The sequence below is a fragment of the Falco cherrug genome, chromosome 11 (assembly GCF_023634085.1).
Source record: "Falco cherrug isolate bFalChe1 chromosome 11, bFalChe1.pri, whole genome shotgun sequence".
Lineage (NCBI taxonomy): Eukaryota > Metazoa > Chordata > Aves > Falconiformes > Falconidae > Falco > Falco cherrug.
The window spans coordinates 5,592,680-5,605,227 of NC_073707.1; positions in this window are offsets into that span (position 1 = coordinate 5,592,680).

Here is a 12,548-nt window from a genome sequence, read left to right on the forward strand (position 1 = left end):
CCGGGCGGCTCCTCCACACGGCGGGGAGCGCTCGGCCAAAACATCCCGGCGGAAGATCTCCTGAAGTCACTGACCGGAAAGTTACCCAGCTGGAAATACCTCCGGAATACCAGCGCTTTAGTTTAAGAAAATTTCCTTTTTTGGTGCTTGTTTTTAAGGCTCAGTGTAGCGATGTTGTGTTTAATGCTCTAATCTGCTTTTTGCTTGTCTTTGGGCGCTCGGGCAGCAGCAGCGTTGCCGAGGGCTGTGCCGGAGGAGGGCCCTGGGCCCGCCAAGGATGGGTATGGCCTCCCAGCCAAGCCCCTGCTGCTGCAGGGGTCCCAGAGTAAAACCCAAACTATAAACACGTCTGCTGTTCCGTACCAAGTGCCAGCAGCGGCGCTGCATGGCAGCTGATGTATTTTGTAAGAACGCTATGATAATCAAGGCAAACGATGAAAGCAATGTTACATTCCAACATAAGACTTTGAATCAACTATACAAGCATCCCTGACCTTTTCCCGAAATCCTTTTCTGCACAGAATTTCAGAAGTATGTGTTTCCGTTGCAGTCTGGCACAAAACCCCGTTCCAAGATGTCCACCTTTCCCCTGAAATGCAAAACCTCTGGTGCTATCAGCTCGGCAAGTGGATCTTGTTTTTCTGAACTGACGTTTCACCTAAATGCGCCCGGTCCCTCACCCCTCCGGGCTGATGATGGAAGAGCCGCCTCCATCGTCACCTTCCTACCTGCTTTCGGGTCTGGCTGCTTTCCAGCTCCTCTGGACTCCCCAAAGAGCAGTAACCGTGTCAGTCTTTGCAAATTCATCGCTGGTAGCTGCCTGCTTGATTGAGATTTTCAGCAGATGTGTCACAATACTCAGTTATGACCATTAAATCAGTTAATAGCTTTGAATAATACACTCTCTTCCGACCTGCCAGGGGGAATTTAGTACCTACGTGGGTGACCATGACAGGAGGATAGTGCAGGCTAATTGGCCACGGAGGGGTTTTAATCAGTGAGTCTTTCAGCTCGTAACCATAAGAGAAAGCGCATAGGAGGTTCTGCTCTTCTAATCACTGTGGTGAAAGAGAAATTGCTCGCACACCTCCCCACAATAAGCATCACTCACTTAGCAATACGAGGCATAAAAAAAATAAAACAGCAAACTGAAAAAAATAAAATGGCAAACTGAAAATGGAGTTGCAAATTACATGCAAGTCTTTAGTTGTGTGGATGTGGACCAGCCTGAACAGCGCTGGTTACTGAGGGCAAGCCCTCCATACCACAGGTTCTCCACAGACCATTTCCTCAGCCTCTAAACCCAGAGGCTGGGCATGTGTGTTTATTTGCTGTTCAGACATAGTCTAAACTTCAGACTCTGGGTATTTTCTAATGCACCTCACTTAGGGACTCATAGACAGACAGGCAACTTGCGGTGTCTGATGTGATCAAAACCAAAACCGAGGCTCATCTTTGGCTTAGGGTTCCTGAACTGCTTGATAAAGTCATTGCAAAAGCATTCACAAAACTAATGCGCTAAAGAAGCATGAATTTGCACCAAGCTCTGAGAAATGCGGAGAATAAAAAATCAGAATACAAAACAAAATTGTTTCAGCAACAGTCCTCATTTAGTCTCTGAAACAAAAGACTCTGTTCACAGCAGCAATAACTAACCATGCTTCAAGTTGTGAGAACGTGAGAACAGAAGGCTGTTAACATCCTAATAGTGTATCACTGAAAGATAACTAGTGCAGTGTTACTCTGCACTTGCGGTGTGTTCTCGGCCAGAGCCACGCTCACCTGGGTTTCAACAGCGTGCCCCCTGACAGGCTTGCCTGGAGACCAAGCAAAATATTAGTAGCCTTCTCCAGTGAAGTTAGCAGGCAGCCTACATGCTGAGATGCTGCCAAAGCCACCTGAGTGTAGCTGAGGATTTATCACTTTGAGAAGGCCCTGCTTCACTCACTGTCTTTTTGGTGCAAATGAGGGAACAGCAAGAGATTGCTGCTGCTCTCTGGAGGTAGGATGAGCCCAGCGAGACTGAAAAATGTGGTGCAGGCACCATGCAAACAGCTCTGTTTTTCCACAGGCTTGTCAAAGACATGGCAGAAGAGACAGGAAAACACAGGCTATAAAACAGCCTGTAACAGTGACAGCACCCATAGGAAGCCCCACATGGTGGCGGTGCCCCAGTTCCCCCCATAACCCATTTCTGGACTGCCATTCTTCATTAGGAACAAGGGGACAAGATCTGTACAGCCATCCTGTCCACCGATAACATTGCTTTAACCTTAACCTCGGTCATCCCTGCCTTGGACACATGGATTCAGCAGAAATGTAATATTCAGCAGAAGGACCCATGCTAGATTATTTTGCTGCATTTCTTTTTAGTGAGTATGTAACTTGCCTCCTGGAAGTCGCTGGCAGATTTTAACAAAAGGTCACCAAAACCACATAAACCAAATGCAAATAAACACATTCTTAGGATGCATCTGCCAGCCTGCACACAGACACTTTTAGGGCTAAAGTCATTGCTGGTGTGTCTGGTCTGTTATGCCTGTGAAGCTGATTGCTTGCCGAGCCCTGAAGTTATAATTAAAATGCAGTCTGCTACACTTAGAAGAATAATTGGGGGTATTAGAAGCCAAATAGGAGGTTTCACGGACATCAAGAAACACATTGTTTGAAAAAGGTGAAAAATGCAACTCACAGGCCAGCTCAAATGCTAAAGATCTTCTGCTGATTTTTTTGGCTGCACAGACTATTTTTGGCAGTATCAAGTTCATGGTCTTTCACAACCATTCTGGGTAAGATTATATTGCAAGAGATACACTAAGTCTCTCCATGGAAAGCTGCTAGCAATAGCTGTGAATTCACAGCACTCGTATGGAAAAGTTTTGCTTGGCTAGGCAGTGGGATGCATCATTGCTTGTGCTCTGAGCATGACTGTATCAGCGTTTACCACCACTGTGTCCCAAGAGGCACGGAAGAGCTGGTATTCATTTCTGGATGTAAAACAAATCTGCAAAAGCAAATAGCTGACAATTAATGGCACTGATGAGAATTTGATACATTAGGATCTCATGGAAGACATACGATACAGGGATATTTACGTGGGTGCTGGAAGATGGGAGAGAGGGTTTTGGTAATGATTGCTCCATGTCCAGACTTGCTTGCACATGCTGCTGCAATAAAGGGTGGCTTTTCCCACCTCCTTTTTACAATTGTAAATGACTGTGTAACGTTCCCTTTAGAGGAGAACCGGCCCCTTCACGTAGACACAGGAATGAAGTCCTTCTGCCTCTTTCAATCAGTCTTCCAACATTTTTGCCTTCAAACAGTTTCTCTTTTTTGCAAGTACCGGGTGACCTCAGCACCTGGATGGCTTCCAACAAAACTGCACATTGGTTACATGGTGCACAAGCCTTCACCTCATTGCTTGCACAAAGGCAGAGGCCAGCTAGGCTTCTCCACAGAAGTGCTGTGGAGGTTTGGCTTTGCTCATGGGCAGTCATTAGAAATGGGCAAAAGGGATTTCAGATTTAGGAGACCATGGAAAAGACATCACAGCTGAGCCTGTGTAAGCACTAGGCTTCCTAAGCTCTTCAGTATTTATCTTCTCAGGCAACTCCTAAAGGGCTCTGTAATGGCAGCAAGGACCCCTTTCCATGGGCAAGGAGGACGTGAGCATGCTTCTGAGTAGGGATAAAACCCACTCATTTACTCTGCTTCGCATGCTGCCGTTCCCTGAGGGGTGCCCCGCTTCTGTGTTTCAGGGAGCAAGGTGTCCCAGGGTTTCCAGTTCTCCTCCGTCATCTGGGTGGGACAGACTGGGGACTTACTGCTTTTTTTCTCCATCTCCAAATTTGCCGTTCCTTTTCCCACCACCCAAGGAGGAGAACCAAGAATGAGGGAATGGACTATATGTTGAATCATATAAACAGACAGATGGCTTCACTCAGGTCAGCAGTCACCCATGAAGTCTTCCATGTCAACTTTAAAGTTGAAAACGTACAGATTCCCCTACTCCACACCCCCCACCCCACCCCCCCACCAACTCTTTCCATCCCATCTCATCAACCATAAACAGGAAGCACTGGCTGCGAATGCTGGTGTCCCCTGTTTCTGCAATAGCAGAGACCCAGCACTGAGGCAAAGATAAAAAGCCTCAGACTTCCAGCCTGCTCCCCTTTGTAACAGACTTCTACTTTTTTCTTTTTTTTCATTTCTAATTGTGCACACAGGTCCATAAAGCTGCCCTTGAGAAGGAAGGGCTGGCTGATCAGTCACTGCAGAGCCAAACCACTTAGGCTTGAATATATAAAGAGAGGAAAAGTCACTCACACAGCGGCAGCGGGAAATGCCATATACAAGTTCCTGGAAATGTAGCATTTATTGTAAAAAACATCCTGGTAACATTAAGCTAACTGAGAACTACTACGGCATTAAGCAAGCAGAGAGGCTGGAGGAAAGCAAAGCATCAGAACACGATTTCAGTGTGTGGTTGTTAAGGCACATGCCATTCCTTTGCCTTAAAAGGGGAGTGTTGCATGCTATGATACTGCTAAATATGAAATAAATTGTTTGTGTTTGGGGGCTGGTGGTCTCACCTCTCCTGTCCCCAGGATTCCCGTGGGATGCTGGCTGGGGTCTGTGTCATTTGAAGCATTTTCTTTGCCAATAGATGCCAGGGGTTTGGGCCATTTTAAAGCATGGATTGCACAACAAGGCTTGTACATTTTGTTCTGCACTCAGACAATCGGAGCTTAATGCTCAATTGGGAGTTGGTATCAGGATAGGCCAGAAAATGACAAATAAAACCATTTTGATGACAAAATTGAGAGAAAATTGGAAAGATGTCTGCTGGAGGGAGCAGAGAGAATTGCTAGCAAGCAGGCACCCAAACCTGGGGACTCCCTCCTGGCAGAAGGATGCTGGATCTCGGGAGCTGGCAATGGGTACTGCCAGCCCCAGCTCGGTGGGAACACTTCCCATGTCACCAAATGCCCCTCTCACCTTGGGTCAAAGGGTTTTTCTTAGCACGGCTTTGTCTGGATCTGTGGCTGGTGCAAGCTGTCAGACCCAGCACGCTCTGGACAAACCTGAAAAACACTGGGGTTTTTTCTAGCTCACCAAAGGGCTGTTGGTGTTAAAACCAACCCCTGAGCACCCCTGGTGTTAAAAGCACCTTGGCACAAACATCCTGAGAATCACTCGGTGGCAGAATCCCAAGTCACCCAAGACCCAGATCAATGGTGCTGCACCCCAGAGAACTGCCTCCGGGGCAGCCTAGTGCTCCTGAGTTTCTGGCTCCTCTTTGGTCTTTTCTTGGCTTTTCAGTGCAGATGAACCTTCCAAATTTGTCTTCAGGGGCTTTCTTCCATCGCTGCTGAAACAAAAGACCTTGCACTGTAGTTCAGCACGTGACCCCAAAGTCAGCACCCATCCTCAGAGGGCTCAGTCCTCTCTGTGCCTTTCCCTTTTCCCTTGGGAAGTCAACTGAACAGCAGTTGCAATCTTATGTGGTCATGTTTTACAGATCACTTATGTAATTTTTTCCCTGTGCTCTGGCAGTTTGAGCTATTTTATGGCTTACCAGGGATTTTCAGAGCCCACACACGATATAGGAATGGAGATAATTAGTTGTAGGAGTCACTGTATCCCATCCTTTTTTTACAAAAGCACAATTGCAGCATTTGCCCAGGAAGTGACTTCCTTTCTCAGAAAGTATTAAGATTCCCATTTTCACTAGAATAAAAGTTACTGTACATGAGAATCAGAAAGAAGTACTGACCAACTCACCCAGTTCACTGAACCCTCTACAGAAGATGTTGTGGAGCCCCTGGATCCATGAAAGCAGGAATCACAAGAGAGCATGCCTCTCACCTCCTCTCAGAGTTTAGATTGTTCTGGGGAGCCGCAAGCCTGAATTTCTTTAAGCTGCAGAGATCTACCTTCTTGTCTTCCATGTTCTAGCCAAGCAGCCTTACAATTCTTGCAATGTCACCAGCATCAGCCGACCAGGTGGCTGGGAGGGAGTGAACCCTGCTCACTCCTTGCATGCGGGGAATGAACAGACCCTTTTGCTAGCAAGTGTTTCGGACTCTGGATCCTGCATGGATGAAATCTTTTGCCAGTGATCCCAGTTCAGATGCCCACACTCTTCTGCACACTCCGAATAAGCAGGTCCTAGGTGACTCCTACTCAGCAGGAGGGATACTTGGGAGACTTCTTGCCCCTGCACACACGCCAGAGACGTGCCTGGGCTCCAGCTCTGGTCTGCAGACTAGGCACCTATGGCTAGATCCTGCAGATTTAGCAGCAGTTAATTCATTGGTGCAACTGAATATACTAGAATAATACTAACAAACGCATTGTGAGCAACAGGAATCTTCCCATGGCTTCTGGTGGTCTCTGAACCAGAGCAGAAGGTGTTCAAACCCACCAGAACCTGCCCACAGGGATGAAGGAGAGTGCTGGTATCAATTTCCTCAGCTGCACACAGGGTCTGAGTCACCACTGTCATGGCCAAAGAGGTATCTGCTCCTCTTCCCCACACTGGGCAGCACTGCTACACTCCAAGCTCAACCGCACACCTTTTATTGAAGGCAGATACATTTTACCTCTGAGAAACAGATTCCTGTAGCTGATATATTCTGACATAGGTAAAAATAGCTCCATTTTAATCATGCTTATATTGCAGATCCCATAAGCCAACTATTTTAATAGATTCTTTCTAAGTCCTTTTCTTTGGGTTGGAGCATACTCAACACCAATAAACCAAAATACTTAGCAGGATGTTTTGCCTCATTAAAATGCTGTGTGCTTTTGACTGTATTCTGTTCTTTCAGGGCTGCTGTGTTTCCATAGATCCTTATCCTGAAAATGAGGTAAGGGTCAGGAAAAAGCCTGTGGAAAGACATCCTGGCCTCCTCCCATCCAACTGTTCCTGGGTGTTTTCAGAGTCCCTGACAGACTGTTCGTTCTCCAGCAGCTCACACAACACGAAGTCATATATAAACCACATTCAATGAAAACTCCTACTTTCAATAAAACAAAAAAAAATCCAAAACATTTTATATGTTTTTCATAAAATATCCAGTATTCCCACATAGATTTCGGTGCTGAAAAACGTTTTACAGCCCCAGAGTCAGCGAGGAGGGATCCTGTAAGCAGGCGCTTGCTTGGGCTGGGTCTCACCCAGGCTTGGACGGCAGTGGCAGGACCCTCGCACATTTTCACCAGCTGGTTCCTCCACTGATTAAGATTTTGTCACTGTTGTGTCAAAAATCCTAAGCCAGGCGTTTTCTAGGCAAGGTGGATTCAGCAGCAAGTGACCAGCCTAATGGACCGCAGAGATGGGGAGAGCTTCTCCTGCTGGGTGCCTCCATTCTCCTTGCAGGCTGGATTTTAGTCCAGCTGTGAATCATCGCCAGCTGCATGGCTCAGCGGTTATTTCCACTCCTGGTCCAGCATTTACCCTTGAAAGTCAGGTGGTGATTTATTGGGAAAGGGCGAAAGAGGAGGGGTCCCGAAGGGGCCGAGTCCTGCAGGGCGCAGAGGCGGGCAGCTGTGGGCTCTCCCAGCCGGAGCAGAGCAGCCCCTGCCTCTGCCGCACTGTGCCTCAGCTTCCCCTGCCGCCAGCTTTCATTGTCCTCAAAAATCACTGGCCGCTGGGAACGTTCTTGCTTTGCGATCACCGTGACAAGTCATTTCTCTTGCATAAGCAAAATAAGCCGTGTTTCCTTGGCCTTTCCCCATAAGGTGAAGCCTGACCTTGAATGGCTTCCACTGGTCTTATTCCAGCATTTTCCATTTATTGGGCTTTTTTATTGAGCTGTGGCTGACAGGACTGGACACAGCATCTGGTGATGGATCTCAGAAATGAATTCTACCTCCCGTTTGCTACTAGAGGCATCTCCACGCAGGCCAGGGTGAGGGCTAGGTCAGGTGGAAGCAAGCTTTCTGCTGTGGCTGCGATGCTTAACACCCCTTGAACATCACTACAAGTGAAAGGCTGCTTTTGGAATAACATCTACAGGCAATTTTATGGGGTGAAAGCCATACAGAAAGTTTACAGTCATGCAGTTGAGTTTCAAGACTGCTTTTATTTCAGTGACATTGGCATCTCACAGCTCCTATTAACAATCCCTCCTGGAGAGGGCAACAGATTTCCTATCTCTAATTTACAAGCTTTGTCTCACACGTGCAGGCAGGAGCAGCAAGACCCACGTTAAAGACCCATCATTGTGCACAGAATGAAACCAGACAGGGAGAAACGCTCCTTAATGAATCATGCGAAAAAGCGCTCAGCTGGAAACCATCATTGCCACACTGGGACGTGGGAAATCATTGACTCAAATGCAATTTTTGAAGAGCCCTCTTGGCATCTAATTAATCATAGACTCATAGAATGGTTGGGCTTGGAAGGGAGCTTAAAGTTCCACCCCCCTGCCACGGGCAGGGTCACCTTCCCCTGCACCAGGGTGCACCCAGCCCCGTCCAGCCTGGCCCTGGGCGCTGCCAGGGATGGGGCACCCACAGCTGCTCGGGGCAGCCTGTGCCGGCGCCTCGCCGCCCTCGTAATTAATTAATTTCTTCCTTATATTAATCTAAATCTCCCCTCTTACAGTTTCAAACCATTCCCCTTGTCCTGTCACTACAGCCCCTGGTAAAAAGTCTGTCCCCACCTTCCAAGCGCTGTTTCGGTGCTGGACGGCCGCGGCGAGCTCTGCAGCACCCACCCCCCCGACCCCCGCTCTTGTATCCGCAGCGCGGGGAGCGGCGGGAGGGGAACATTCCCGGGGGGTTAAGCCCCCGGAGGCAGAGGTCCCCTGCACCCAGCGCTGTAACCGGCCGGGCAGCCAAGCGCTGCGGGCCTGGCAAGGGCTGAGGGGTCTCGGCGCGGGGGGCTGAGCCCCAGCAAGGGCCGGCTGCTCCGCCGCCACCCAGCCCCCGGCCCCAGGCTGCCGCTCCCCCTCCCCGGCGCGCTTTCGGGGGCTGCCGCAGGGCGGCCGCGCTTAGCCGGGGCGCTAGGGGGCGCTGCCCGCCCGGCCTGGCCACACCGCAGCGGCCCCCGAGCGGGCCCGGAGCGGAGGCAGGGAACGGCCCCCACCAGGGCCCGGCCCGGCCCCGGCGCCCGTGTGTGCCCGCTGCGGGGGGTGGCACCCCGGGGAGGCACCTGCCGCCGGCCCCCCGCTGCTTCCCCTCGCCCACAGGAGCGGCGGGGTGCTGGGACGGCCCTTCCCGCCGGGGCGGACGGCCCGTCCCCTCAGGCAGGCTGCCTGCGGAGCCGGGCCAGGGGCAGCGCCGCGCTTCCCCGCCAGCGCGGGCCCGGGCCCCCCCGCCCGCTGGCGGTTGCTGTTGGGGTGCCGGGCTCCGCAGTTCGGCCCTCAGCCTGGCCGGGCCGGCCTTCCTCCCATCTCATCCCCAGGGAAAACGCAGCCGCGCGCAGCCGGCCCCGCAGAGGCCGCAGTGCGGGCCGGGCGGCCCCTGCGCTCCCACGGGGAGCACACACGGCTGCAGGGCTGGAGCCCTCCCGGGAGGTGCGACATCCAAGGGCACCCTACCGCTGCGGGGTGTTAAACCGGCCGGGTCCCGGCACGCCTGGCGCTCCCGTGCCAGCCCCTTCGCCGGAGCCTCGCACACACGACGTGCGGGGAGCAGTGCCTCGTGCTCCGCCGGCCGAGGCCTGCTGGTAACCACTGCCCATGGAGCGATTTTAAATACCCGCTGCAGCGATATAAACGAGTCCCTTCAGGATCAGAGGAACTAGGGATACCCGCCTGCCTCCAGGTTTGCGGCTCACCTGTGCTTGATTGATGACGGTAAAGCGTGTCAGCGAGTCCTACCCCGGCTCGGCTGCGTTCTCACGCTGGAGCCAGCCACCAGCCTGTCCTTACTTAGCCTCTCCAAGGATTTTATCTTGCTTGTAGGTTATAACCCACACTACTCCACTTGCCAGCTCTGCACCAGGTCCTGCTTCCTAGATACACCCCTGCTGCCATCCTGCCAGCAGCTCCGCTGAAAGCGGACTGCCATCTGCACCCAGCGTGGATGGGTTTCTTCCAGCACCTCTCAAATGGCCCAGGAGCCCAGGAGTAGCTTTTGATAATGTTTCTGAGCAGCACGCCGTGCTGTTGAGCCCCAGATGGTGCCAGGAGTCATGGTTTAAATAACACACAATAAATATTAGAATAGCCTGTGCTATGGAGAACTCCTCAGACACCAGTTTTTAAGCATGATCTAATACATTTCTTGGACTCACTAGTCCTTCTCATTACTCTTCTGCATTTTTTCCCCCCTGCTATTTTTCTTCCCAATAGAATGTTTTGGTTTTCTTCTTTTTTTTTTTTTTTCTGCTTGAGTCTCTAAATACGCAGCCATGGCAACAGGCTGGAGGAACGAATTCCCTGGGTCCGCCCGCGTGTCCTTGGGGTCTGCTGGGGAGCAAGGAGGGTGAATTCCAACCATTCCCTCTTGCAGAGAGCAGTGTTTAGTAAACACACGTGAGCACACACATGCTAACCCCTGCCCAACTCTGCCACGCACCCGCCAGCATGGTAAAGGCTTTTCTGCGGGCCTCGCATGTCTCCTCCCTGTCCCCCCTGGACCAAGTGGCACCCCTCTCTCTAGCACCGTTCTGGGCTGGCATTTTTTGGGAGCAGCATCAGGGAGGAATGCAAGCCCCTGGCGTCGGGACAGGAGCTGACATTCCCGGCCCTGGGCTGAAGAATGTGGACATAGTGTCTGCTCCAAAGTCGGGCGCTGGAGGGAGTTCATTCACCCCGCACCCCCGGCGGGGGGGACACTAGGATCCGAATGGGACTCAGCCCTCGGTGGCAAGGCTGCTCTAAGGTGGGGGCTGACGCACTCCCCCTTCATCTCCAGGCACTCAAAAGATATCCCCACAAAAGCCATATCTAGCAAGGCATCCAGGGAATCGCTTGTCCTTGTTTTGGTGGCTCCGTGGCCTCTGCCCCTCAATCAGCAGCTACGTCAGCTTTTTCTTGGAAAAGTTGGGAGAGCATGAGGTACACTGGATGCTGCTGAGTGAGTTGGTTTCAGTGCAGCCGGCAGCTCTAAATGTGGAGAAGGCAAACCCATCCTCAGTGGTCCAGCAGCAGTGATGCTGTGCCCAGGCAGCAAAGTGGGGACCACCATCTAGGAGCCGAGCACCCCAGTTTGATGAGTGTTAGGTGAAGACCCAAAAAAGGCAGTGCAGGCTGAAGGTCGCATGAGATTTCTATTAAGCAAAGCTGACCTGCTGTAGTGGATGTACTGTTGCAGAAACCAGAACTGAATGTAAATTCAAGCTGTAAACCCACTGCTAGCTTGTAGCTCATCGTTCTAAGGCAAACATGGGTGTTAGAATTCCCCTGCCCCTCCGACACACCCAGGCAAAGGCCGACAAGGGCTATTTATACACTTTATAATATTACACACCACTTGGATTACCGTGTGGCATCCAGTTTGTTTGGAGCAGGATCTCATGAACCAGAATAGTTTTGCATTAATACAGTTCTCACCAGTTCAGGGGTTTGAAACTGGATATGACGGAGTTACTCGCCATTTACTTAGACTGGATTGTACGGGGCTTTGTGGCTTAAAATAGCAAAACTTCAGCAATAACAATGATACAACATGGTTGAGGCAGAAAGATCCCCACTGATTCACCACCCTGTTATGTCAGCGTTACGACACCAGGGAAATGCTGCTCATTCCAGCAGTTTTCAAGGATGGTGAAGCCCTGAGATTGCAGGGAAGCTGAGAAAGTTGGGGAGGTTTGAAAGAATTTGCGGAATTCTCATTTTTTAACACCAGAACACCAGAGGAGGATTATACCCAGCCCCTGGGAAACTGTGATTTGAGAACAGGATAAAATGAAATAAGGTATCACAAAATCCACTTTTCGTTCTGCTGCCAAGGGAGGGGGTGAGTGCGGCAAGACCCTCCCGACCCGCTGTGCAGGGACAGAGCTGAGCAGCAAACACCCCGTGCGGGACCGCAGGCTGGCCTGGTATTCCCGGGAGGCTGAGTGGCGCAGGCTCCCATACCTCCCCTACCTGCCCCAGCTTCTGGAAGGTCTCCAGGTGTTGCACAAAAGCAAAGCACCAGCGGTTTGTTGCAGAACCTGAAGGAAGAGGCAGCGCTTGCCTCGGCACGTTGGAGCCAGCCAACACTTTCTAGTCATGCTCTTAAAGTCGAGCTCAGGGAGCATCCAGGGTTACCTGGCAAATTCTTCTCTGCTGGAGGGAAGGCTGACTGTTCCTGAGCCCTTGGTGTGTCCGTGGGTAGCACAATCAAGCCCATGTCTTTCGGTTGTCTGAGCCTTCTGTCCAAACACAGAAGGAGTTGGCCCATGTCCCTGGCCACCTAGGACAGGAGGAGAGCAGGGCTGAGCTGCAGACATCCCTCGCCCCAAAATGATGGCTTCAAGGGAGGGAAAAGCCCAGAAAGCAGACCCACCACAAAGGCCCTCTGCCCCCATTCTTCCAGCAAAGGAGGGGACCGAGCTTGTTTTGGACCAACAGTGGGAACGAACAGTCTGTCCCAGGTGGAGATGC